Below are 11100 nucleotides of genomic sequence, written 5' to 3'. Positions count from 1 at the left end.
CTCTGTGAAAAGAAAAAGAAGTAATCAGGTTAACTGTAAACGTCATGACTCGTCGATAGAAGACTACCATGATAAGCTGGTTAAAGCCTGTATAGACTAGTTTGAAATTATACCACGTGCTTGCAGTAACAAACGACAAAAAGTTTTCGAGATGTAAAAATAATGTACTAAAACATAAAAAGTAATAAGTTCAAGTCTGGAACAAATATAATATCGTAATCATTTTTATAAATACCATATCCTAATGTAATTTTCCAAGATATTAAAGATCGTAATGCAAAAAAAAAACTAAATTTATCAAAAGTAACAGGCTGTATGTTTCTTGAACTACAGGTATTTATAAACATTTTTGTGAATTTTCAAATAATTTCATCCACTAGTTTTATTGTTGGAATGAAATATATCATAGTAAGACTGGCGTTGGCTACACAAAAGTTAGTAGCTGGTAGTGATCGAGTTAATAAAGAGGGTTATAGCTAATGAAGTAAGGAAAGCTGATATGTTTTCAGTACAACTAGACACAACACAAGATATTTCAGTGAAAGACCAATGTTCTGTTGTCATTCGGTATGTGAACAATAAAGGCATTCAGGAAAGGCTGCTAGCACTAGTGAATCGTACCGACTCTACAGGAAAAGGTTTAGTTGAACTTAGACATAAATATCATAAATGTATTGCCAATGCAACGGATGGAGCAGCTAATATACAAGGAGTTTACAATGGCTTTTCAAGCTGGCTAAACAGTGAGTCACGAGGACAAAATCATGTTTGGTGTTATAGTCATATATTAAATCTTGTAATTGGTAATGCAACTCGATCACCTATACCTGCTACTTCACTCTTCTCTCTGTTAAATGGAATTGCAGATTTTTTTAGGGAGTCCTATATAAGAATGACCGTGTGGGATCAGACAAGTGAAAAATGCAATCAACACCACTTACAAACCATTGGTGAGCAACAGATCTTGCACTCACTAAAATATTTTGTTCTTTGGGAAATCCACAAAGTTCCCTGTATGTAGATGTAATTCTCTCCCTCTCAATAATATTGGCGAAGCAGAAAACTTATCCTCAGATATACGAGCAAAAGCTATATCTTGTAAAGAAGTTCTTCTGAACTACGAAACAATAATGACAGCATTCATATATCTTCAGATTTTTAATCTAGCAACTCCTTTATCGAAGTACCTGTGAATTGTTGGGACAGATCGACTAAAAGCACATCACTTGGTGATGGGTACTCTAGATCACCTGGTTAAAATTCAATGGGACTGTGAAGGGGTGAAAACAAGTGACAGATTTCACTAACTGGGCAAGAGATGAACTTGAAAAATGAAGCCCACTAAATAGTATTGTCATTCAAGAGTTTTTTCCAGAAAGAAGACTACAGAACAGTAGCAGGCTACCTGGAGAAGGGAGAAGAAACAACATTTGATGTCTATAACAAATTTGAGGTTTGTGTACATAATAGAATATTAGACACTACTACTGAAAGCTTAAAGTTAGAGTTGAGCAGAATGGGACTTTATATAGGGACCTGTCTTGTTTGTCTCTTGCACAGTTCAGAGAAATAAAGACATTCTTGCCTCAGGCTGCACTTCCAAAGCTAATTGAAGTACTTTTGAAAATTGATGAGGAATTAACTTGGGAGCAATTGCAAACTGAATTTATAAGTTTGGCAAATAATTGGGATAGGCTGAAACATACACTACCTGAGGAGTACACCTTGTATATGAATTGTCATGAAATTGCTAGTAAGACAGAGCTTAGAGTGAAGGAAAAAGGTGAATTAGAATATGATTACTAGATTTCTATGTGTAAATGATGCCGCAACTGTGCAGTTTGTGGTTATTTTACATTGGAAAAACACAAGCTATTCAGCGAGGCATATAAAAACATCAGACTAGCTAATAAATACTTATTAACATTCTCTACTACTCAGGTGGCTTGTGAAAGAAGTTTTAAGTCTGAAATTCATTAAGAACAGGTTAAAGAGTACTTTGAATTCTGATCATTTGGAGGTATTTATTCTGATGTCAGTGGAAAAAGACATTCTCCGGGGTATAGACCATGATGCTGTGTCGCCAAAAAAGTTTGTTACTAAGGAACTTGTTGAAATTCTGACTCCATTTGAATGGGCCACAGACATAACTTGAGAAAAAGTTACATCTAGCATTCTATTCCATTATCTGAGAGTTTCAAACTGAGATGCTCGAGTTGTCCTCAAAGTACAGCAGTATGATGGTGCAAACTCTCAAAATATCTGTAGATTGGCAACTATCTATATTTGACATACTAATATTCAAAGTTGTTGCCACTCTCGATCCCAGATGAAAATTGGCCTGTGCACCCCTGAAGAGGCACAGGAAGTGAGAACAGCTGTGCTAGCCAAAGTAATTGCTGTGAACATTGACATACTCCCAAAATTTCACAGACTTCCAACTCTGATAGTGACAGCACTTCATCACTACCCTGTAAATGATCCATGTTCATCCAGTTCATTAAGGATGTACCTCAACAGCCAACAAGCACACGACCAAGTCTAAGGCCAGTCATTGAAACCAAAGTTTCAGAATATTTCAGTAGCCAGTGTTTCTTGAAGAAGCCAATCCATTAGCATTTTGGAAAGAGCAAGCAGCTCACCACAATAATGAAGTTTTGGCACGAGCTGCCTGCTTAAGCCTTCCTATTCCAGCCTCTAACACCCCTGTTGAATGATATTTCTTGATCACAGGTAGTATTCAAACCAAAACGATGCAACTTGACAGACTATCAATTTGAACAACTGATGTTTATTCGGTGTAACGGTTGACTTTGAAAATTTTGAGAATAAAAACTGAGATTTAAACTTTGTTTTCTGATCCAAGAGATTAGAACCCCCCCCCCTTGATCGAAAGTGGGGGTAAGTCATTTCCCTCTATATCATCCTTTAATTCATAATAAATGGGAATTGGTCCATGCCAATGTCATGTGACAGTTTTATTTATATATTATTTTGTAATATATCATTCACACAGAAATAGTTACTACATTGGGTAAATAAAGGGTTATGTAAATTAGTTATATACTGACTGGAGATCAATTCTTTACACTCATTAACCACTGAAAACCCAGGAGAGGCTTTGCTCCCTGGGTCCACACTGGGGCTCTGCCCTCAGATCCCTGCCCTACATGTCGTTATTACACCAGCAGTACCCGCAACACATACATTTTCCTTCCAATGCTCCTGTGCAGTCGTAAACACATCTTGCAATCATGTTGTATTTGTACTCATAATCACACACCTGTAACTGACCCCATGTCTGCAAGACAGGCTGTCAAACCTCACAATTCTAAGCATTGAATCCAATATTTGATAACTTATACACAAATGAAATAATTAATACACTGGCTACAATGAGAGCTCATAAAACAAGATTTTAAAACTTGCAGATATTTATAGTAATAATGTTGTTATTAATGTAGTTATTTTTAATAAAAAGGAAAATGTTTTTTTTATTAGTTTAAGTAGATTACTCTTTCATTTTACATGCCAGCTATTACACATTAAGCTTACTGTTTAAAAAAATTAATATATTCTAATATAATCATAGATTTGTTTGAGATTATCTTTGAAAAATGTGATGCATGGGTCATGGGGGCCCAAAAGGTGTGCTGTGCAGCCTGTGCTTGGGGCTCAGCAACTGTTTAATCCAGCCCTGATAACATCAAACTGCTAATTTTGTTAAATAACTTAACATTAGTTATATTTAGTTTCCATTTTTTCTTGACTCGTTGTCATTACTAGTTACTATGTGTTAAAATAAAAGATATTCATAATAGGCATATTGAGGTCTGACATGGGTCCAGGTTCAGCCTAATCAGATTATTTTCTTAAAATATAAGAAAAAATTGGGCTTCAAGCCCTCCCAGCCCTTTAGATAGCTATGTCCATGCTAAATGAAGGGGCCTGTCAGTTACAGAATCAAAATATAAGAAATAAAAAGAAGCATGATTAGAAGATGGAGCAACAGATCTCCACAAATACCTCATATGGATGGGCATCTTCGTGGGTATCTGTGCTGATTCAAGATATTACTAGAAGATCATACTTTTCTGTCGGAAAGATATGCAATTAACCATATGTTTAGAGGATGTACCCAAACAGCAAATCACATAACCAACAAAGTAGCCATGACACTAGTTATAATGTTTGCATATCTTCACAAAACTTTGCAGACTATCAGAAACATTATTATACAGCTTTTGTATATAAAAAGTCATATTTTGTAAATAAGTATTTTATTCCGTTTGTGACTTTTTGCACTCTAAATATTCACTATCTCATTTAGTGATTTTAGTTTATGATTAAATATACTTTTAAATTTCATTTGTGTAATCCCTGAAACCTCTTAAATATATACAAAAAAATTTTCTTCCAGTAAATCTTTATATTTTATCTGTTATTTACCCTACCATAACAGTATACTTGATTTTCCAAGTAATCTAGCTATAATAAAAATAAATGTTGTAATATGCAAAATTAAATGTACAGTTCTGTTAGTATTGATCGTGAAGTTCGAAAGTACTTATGTTCACAGCTCTACCTCTAACCTTTTCACACATCTGTTTCTTCTAATTTACTTTTAGTGACACACACCATTGAAACTCTCCAAACGTAAGGAAATGATTCACTGCATGTGCCATTGCTGTTTCGGTATACCATAGCGAGATACTTCCATGAGTAAACAAACATATGTTTCTAACACCAGTTATCCCCTGCTTCAAGAACATAACATAGAATTTACCTGCTTGTTTACATAACTGTGCTTGCAATGAAAATTGCTCAGATGAATAGAAATGCACTTTGAATGTGTGTAAATATTTAAAAGATGTATGGGTGTTAGCTTTCAAACATCCAGGGGTTTGCAAAAGTAAACAAAGTCATTAATGTATGTGCTTATAAGTAAACAATTTCCCAGCTTCTAGTAATATAACAAAAGTCCATTTTGTGTTAGCTAACTTTTCATCTTATTTTAGTTCATCTGTGTGCACCTCCTACTACCTACAAGTAAGTAAATATTATTTACAATATAAATTAAATCTCTGTTCAATAGTTTTAGAATATAATTGTTCATCAAAATTTAGTGCAGCTGTTTCTGTATCTTAGCATAACATGTACTACTTCTTAATATGACATGTAAGCCACTTTTTCCTGAAAAAAAGCCTCTAAAAATCATTCTGCATCTAATATGTGAAGGTAGAGAAAATGCATCTCTCAGTTTTCCCCATAAGCTAAATTCTACCTAGTATTTCCCCAGACAACTGTAGATTAAAATATAACAAATACTTTATACATAAATATGTGATTAGGCTTATAATTAATGAAAAAAAATTTGCTAAATATACAAGTGGATTTACAATAAATAATAATAATCCAAGATAGTTAGAGTCTGTCCAGCTGAGCAGTTAACCAGGTTCTTCCGTGCAAAGCAGTAAGTGTTTCTGAATTCTCATGAAAACTACTGTATACTACATATTGCTCACATGCAAAAGACACCCTGGTCTTTTTCGTTACTGCCACATCAGGCCAGTACAGTTTACTCACTGATGACACCGATATCCACAACAAACACCCTGGAAGTATGTTTGTCATTTGAAAAATGATCTATTACTTATGTGTCCTTACCCTAAAGAGACTAATTGTCAATTCTGCTCTTTCTACTGGTTATAAAAATCCCATTCAAGGACAGAAAAAACTGTTGCTTAGCAACAATTACTTAGGAACATAACTGATGTACAGCAGATGCTACTGTATAGTCTATGCTGTTATAACACCTTTTATAACCTTTTTGGTAATTAATTATGATTTCCAGTTTTATAATGAGCTCCCTGCTTTAATTTTTGCCTCTTAACTGGCTCAAATGTTTTTTTTTTCCTAAATATTCTTTACTAAAGTACAGATGCATCTTATATGCTGTAAAATACAGTATAACTTGTTTCCCAACGGCTTACCTCTGTTCAAAATGTTTATGTTTTAGGCTTTTTTTTAAAATGGAAGTTTTACAATTAAAGACTGTAAAATGGACTGAATTTACTGTTGAAAATATTCTAATTACTTTTGTCTTAATATAGCTATTGGTCTTAAGCATTATCTTTCTATCTTTGACTATTGGTCTACCTTATATGCCTTCCTTTTATGGGCTCATAAGCCTTACTAGTTAAAAAACAAATGATCTACTTAATAAAACCCTTTTACTCTCAAATGCAGCTTAGATAAATATATAGAGCTAGCCATTAAACACTTATTTCAATATAAAGTTCAAATACCAACACTTCTATATTCAAGGGTCTGTATAAGTACATGTGTAGTGGCAAAACAAAATGCCACTTCAACACTAGTATGTGAACATTTAGAAGTATGAAACAGAACTGGCCATCCATTACATTAACCCAGACACTCGTCTGTTTGTTCATATATTCAGATCTGATGTCATAATAATTCATATAACAATTTCTCTATCATTACTACATGATCTTCAGACCTTGAAGTCTGCATTAAAGTTTCCTTCAAGCAAAAGGCCATCCAGCTCTTAACTAACTCTCCCATTCTACAGAAGATGATACATAAAGGTTCTTTTTCTTTCAGTGAAACAATCACAGGTAATTCAGCAACACCCTTTAAAAAAATTACAGTTTTTAGTAATATTACCAGCTACTTTGTATGTTTTTTAACTTCTTACTCGTGATTTTTCCAATTATGCCAAACAGTTTATTAACAGTGTAGAACTGTTTAAAAGCTTTTTTCTTATGCTGTAAACTATTTCCTGAATCAGATATTGTTTCATCAAAATTGGAACTAACATAAGGTGATTTATTTTTATCATCAGAAAATCCATTTGTCATTACTGAAACACCTTTTTTTACCTGAAGAAGTGAAATAGAAATTTCTACAATGTCAAAGCATTTTTACAGCAAGCCTACTTGTCTGTTAGCATGAGTTTTGATATGATCCAGTGGTCGTTTTCATCACAATACAATTTAACTCCTATTCAACAAAAACTGGAGTGGAAGTAGTTTGTAGTAAGAATCAGTCAATGGAATAGCTGCTGTAGAGAATGAAAAAAAAACACTGATATAATAATTACTATATCTTGCAAGGAAAAATGCTTGAAATAATTAAAAATACTAATATGCAAAAATAAACTTCACGAAATTTAGTATGCAAGTTATGAACAACAAAAGAATAAAAAGTAATTTTGGTATTCTGACAAGTGTTAAGTTTGGCATTGTTACTGTATTGAAACCTTAAGTTTTTGTATTTAATATTATCACAAAATTTTGGTATTCTGACAAGTGTTAAATTTGGCATTGTTACTGTATTGAAACCTTAAGTTTTTGTATTTAATATCATCACAAAATTTTGGTATTCTGACAAATGTTAAATTTGGCATTGTTACTGTATTGAAACCATAAGTTTTTGTATTTAATATTATCACAAAATTTTGGTATTCTGACAAATGTTAAATTTGGCATTTTTACTGTATTGAAACCTTAAGTTTTTGTATTAAATATTATCACAAAATTTTGGTATTCTGACAAGTGTTAAATTTGGAATTGTTACTGTATTGAAACCTTAAGTTTTTGTATTAAATATTATCACAAAATTTTGGTATTCTGACAAGTGTTAAATTTGGCATTGTTACTGTATTGAAACCTTAAATTTTTGTATTAAATATTATCACAAAATTTTGGTATTCTGACAAGTGTTAAATTTGGCATTGTTACTGTATTGAAACCTTAAGTTTTTGTATTAAATATTATCACAAAACTTTGGTATTCCAACAGGTAAAGTACCTTTCAAGATTTCCCAATACATGCAGCTGAAATTGAAATACAATGCACACAAAAAAAATACTGGTAAATCTTTATTATTATTATTATAAGTAAAAACTCCAAGCCTACCTGTGTGTCCACTGTTTTATCAGTGGAAGTTCCATTTCCATAACAACCAAAGCAGAAAATTGGACAACATCATATGTGAAGCAAAGTGATGACTTGACATTTTGAGAGTGCCAATGGAAGATAATTTCTACCAAAAGGAATTGAAGCAAAATGTTCTCCTGTTGAATATTTTAACATTGTATCAGATATAACAATGGCTGTTTGCTGCAAAACATGAGCCATGGCAAAAATATGTTTCTCTAAACTTTCATACACATTGGACAGAATTTCATCCTCAGGCACAGTGGCCAAAATGCTGGAAGAAAAGGTATTTAGAAGAATTAAGTTGAAAAGAAAGCACTTAAATCTACAACAGAACAATTACTATTATCAGTTTCATAATATGTTCAAATTACTGCTTGAGTATCTTACTTTTGATGTAACTGTAAAGAAGTTTACTTGGTACAGAGTTAAAAAAAACAACTTTGCATAAATGTCTTGTGAACTTGGAGAATTCTAAGAATTAAAATATACCCAAACCAAATGCATTTTTAAAACATGAATAATTAGGAGCAGATAAAATACGTACATGAAAAAATAAAGAAAGAAAGAAATTGGAAGAATGACCAAGCTTTCAGTTGAATTTGGGAAAAAATCTTTAGAAAACCTTTTTAAGAGAAAATTGTAAGAAGTAGATGAAGAAATTTGGAATAATTCTTGAGAATTTCAAGTTTGTCACTCAATGCTTGTAAAAGAAATGTCTGCTTCATGTTACTCTTCTAGTGATTTTTACTATCATAGAGTCAGATTGCCAAGGTACTCATTAGGCATAATACAAACATGCACACTAAATACATCAACAATTATAGAGTTTTACTTTATTAAAAATGATTTCCACTCACTTTCATTTGTTTCTCTACCCAACAAACCCAAAAATAAGGCAAGAAACCAAGGCTAAGATACCAAAACAGAAGTGACTAACCCACCAAATTGTTCATCTTTCTTCTTGTTTCAGCTGAGATAACTCTACAACTACTTTATCAATAACGTTAGTTTAAATCTAAGTCCACTCTGTGTGTTTCTGGGCACTGTACAATGTCATCATTTAACCTGAATAACTAGTGGTACATAATTTAAAAAAAAAACATAATTCTAGTGTTAACTATTAGCTTTCTTAGAATTCTAGTTCTCCTTTAAAAAGCTTAAGTACAAGGTGAAACAAGAATTACTAGCCAATAATAGATGAACATTAGATGACTGTAACACAAGTGCTTTGTACACTATCCAATCAGTGTCTTTATTTTTAGGGAGCCAGCCTTAAATGTCGAAATGCAATATGTAACTTGTAAGCACACACTAGAAGTAGAGCTTAAAACAAAAAAATTCTTCGGCCTAAGCAAGTGAATAAAAAAAAATATTAAAAATGGTCACCTACCCCTTTAGAAGGGGAAAGAAACATACTACGCATATGTAATTGTAAAAAAACTCTTAAACTTAGAGTTTAACTGTAAATAATAAATTGCTAAGTAATTAAAAACCCTATAATAAAAATATAAAAGGATGAAACAAGTGACTTTTGAAGTCAAGGAAAATAAAACCCCTTATCGATGAAATTTTAAAATAAGATGAAATCTCTCCAACTAATAATAAAATACAGAATGACACAATAAGAAATATATCGCTTAACAATGATGATGAAAATTTTAAATGCCAAGTTAAAATGAAAGAAATCACAAACCTTTAAATCAATAAGTAAAATGTGTGTATATATTGTTGCGTCAGCGAGTCACATGACCACCGTGACGCAACATTTCTAGAACTATCATGTACTTCGGCGAATGTTCAAGTTCTTACTAGAAATAGGGTACGCTGGTATATAAAAGAGGATAATGTACTGTGTGTATATAGATAGTGAGTAATTGAACTGCAGTCACACGGTATTGTTGAAGTTAACGTTCGTTCGTTACAGTGTTGTTTTAGCGCGGGTATTGAGATTAAGTGTATCGCAGAGTTATATTCGGAAAGAATAAACCAGTTTTATTAAGTAAAGACTTGTGTCGTTAAAATTTCAGTTGGAACGAAGTTACGGAAAATCAATTAACAAACGGAGACGTAACAATATCATGTACAGAATGGATGACACTCACAGGTTGAATACAAAATCCAATACACTTTTGAAATAACTATGAAAACAAAGTAAGATATTACCTTTTCCTTTCTCTTGTCTTTGTTAGTATTCGGTCGTGTTGTATGGCACCTGGGAGGGTCAGGTACTATTAGTATTATAACTTAGATCTCTTCATCTGACTTTTTCTTTACAACTACTGGCCATTCTAAAACTTTAACGTCCAGCGAAACCTCTCACAATGTCACATGCAGTCTGCAGCTGCAGAGTTTAAGCAAGTCAAAATTACGGCCATAAAACTATAAACGAGCGCGCGATTCTTTCTCCATCAGCACTTCGACATTGTCCACCCCTAATTAATCATCTCAAGTTATAAACCATTTGACTTCATTTCTAATTTACATGGGCTATGACTAATACGTCTGCGTGATCTTTACATCCACAGAGAACTTACTGTTGCGTCAGCGAGGTCACGTGACTAGTATCACGCCACCCGCTTTCTAGAAAAACCTGTTCCTTCGGGAGTGCCCTAGCATTTGCTAGATTGGGGGTGGGCTGGTATATATAAGATGGTCACAACGTGACGGAACAACAGTGTAATGAGTAATTGAATGTATGCCGACAAAATATTGTTGTCCACGTGAGATATAGCGTTTGTTATAGCGCGACTGTTGAAATTAAGTGTATCGTAAAGTTGTATTCGGAAAGAATAAACCAGTTTTATTAAGAAAGGACTTGTGTCGCTAAAGTTTCGTCGGAACGAAGTTACGGAAAATCAACTAACGAACGGAGACAACATTACAATTAAATTCTGCAGAGTGACTCCTACTAAGTCCGTATTTGAAAAATAAATTAGATTTAAACTTTTTTTCAATATTTGGGAAATTTGGCCCACAAGGTAATAATTTGTTTTGTTGTTTTTTCAAAAAATGTAACATATCACCCGAAAAGCGGATATTGAATTGATAGAAAACAATATTCACTTGGATCTAATATAAGTGATTCCCATATCAATTTGATCTTAAATTTAGCAACAGTACTAGCATGACATGG

At 32.9% G+C, this 11100-nt stretch overlaps 1 long non-coding RNA gene across 3 annotated transcripts; it reads right to left on the bottom strand.

Annotated features, from left to right (window-relative positions):
- Positions 1-6299: 6299 nt before the first annotated feature.
- LOC111088794 lies at positions 6300-10447 on the bottom strand. 3 transcript variants are annotated; one of them, XR_002613205.1, is made up of 3 exons: positions 10131-10447; positions 7944-8238; positions 6300-7087 (listed from the first exon to the last, which is right to left on the bottom strand). It is a non-coding gene; the product is annotated as an uncharacterized LOC111088794 (long non-coding RNA). The 3 variants fall into 3 exon arrangements; XR_002613204.1 differs by lacking the exon at positions 10131-10447 and adding an exon at positions 8825-9348; XR_002613206.1 differs by lacking the exon at positions 10131-10447 and adding an exon at positions 8905-9348.
- Between the last annotated feature and the right edge of the window lie 653 nt (positions 10448-11100).

This window comes from Limulus polyphemus, unplaced genomic scaffold (assembly GCF_000517525.1).
Source record: "Limulus polyphemus unplaced genomic scaffold, Limulus_polyphemus-2.1.2 Scaffold4447, whole genome shotgun sequence".
NCBI classification, from domain to species: Eukaryota; Metazoa; Arthropoda; class Merostomata; order Xiphosura; family Limulidae; genus Limulus; species Limulus polyphemus.
Note: the sequence above shows the minus strand (reverse complement) of the source record. Positions and strands in the feature narration are given on the sequence as shown.